This window comes from Elephantulus edwardii, unplaced genomic scaffold (assembly GCF_000299155.1).
Source record: "Elephantulus edwardii isolate Elephantulus edwardi_28Jun2011 unplaced genomic scaffold, EleEdw1.0 scaffold00317, whole genome shotgun sequence".
Lineage (NCBI taxonomy): Eukaryota > Metazoa > Chordata > Mammalia > Macroscelidea > Macroscelididae > Elephantulus > Elephantulus edwardii.
Window position 1 is genome coordinate 286,882 of NW_006400067.1, and position 708 is coordinate 287,589.

Consider the following 708-nt stretch of genomic DNA (forward strand, 5'->3'; position numbering starts at 1 on the left):
TCCTGTACCATCCTCATCATCTCTGACACAGTATACCCCATTGCTTAAATCACTGTGTCAATCCATCTCATTGGTAGTCTTCCTCTTCTTAATTGACCCTCTGTCTTTCCAAGCATGATGTCCTTTTCCAAGAAAAAGCCTCACCTAGCTACATGTCCAAAGTATGAAAGACAACCTTCGCCTCCAAGGAGCACTCTGACTACAAATTGAAAGACTGATTTTCTTTTTTCAGTGATGGATTCTTGGACTATTTACAAGTTTCATACAAGCAAAATTAAAAATAAATAAATACGGTAAATACAGGGAACCACTAAACTAAAATTTAGAGCAATTTTCATTGAGTTGATTCAGTTCCATTTTCTTTCATCTTCAAAAAGGTCAAGTGTGTTCTCTTTTGATTTTCTCACTCCAAGTTTCTGTGTATTTCATTACACTGCATTATTTTTGCCTTTTCTACTGACTTTAAAAACCTTCTGTTCAGCTCTTTTACTGCATTTCTACCATTCATTTTAATTATTCAATGTTCAAGATGAAGTTTCAGAGTCTCTTCAACAATCAGTTTTGTTTCTCCTTTCTTTTTAACGACCTTTCATTTCTAAATGCCTGATGTACTTGACACCAGTTAATAACTGAATTTGCTCTTCAGTTCCTTGAGCTTAAGAAATGCTGAGCGAGTTCGGCCCTTTTGATTTTCCGACTCTAGCTCCT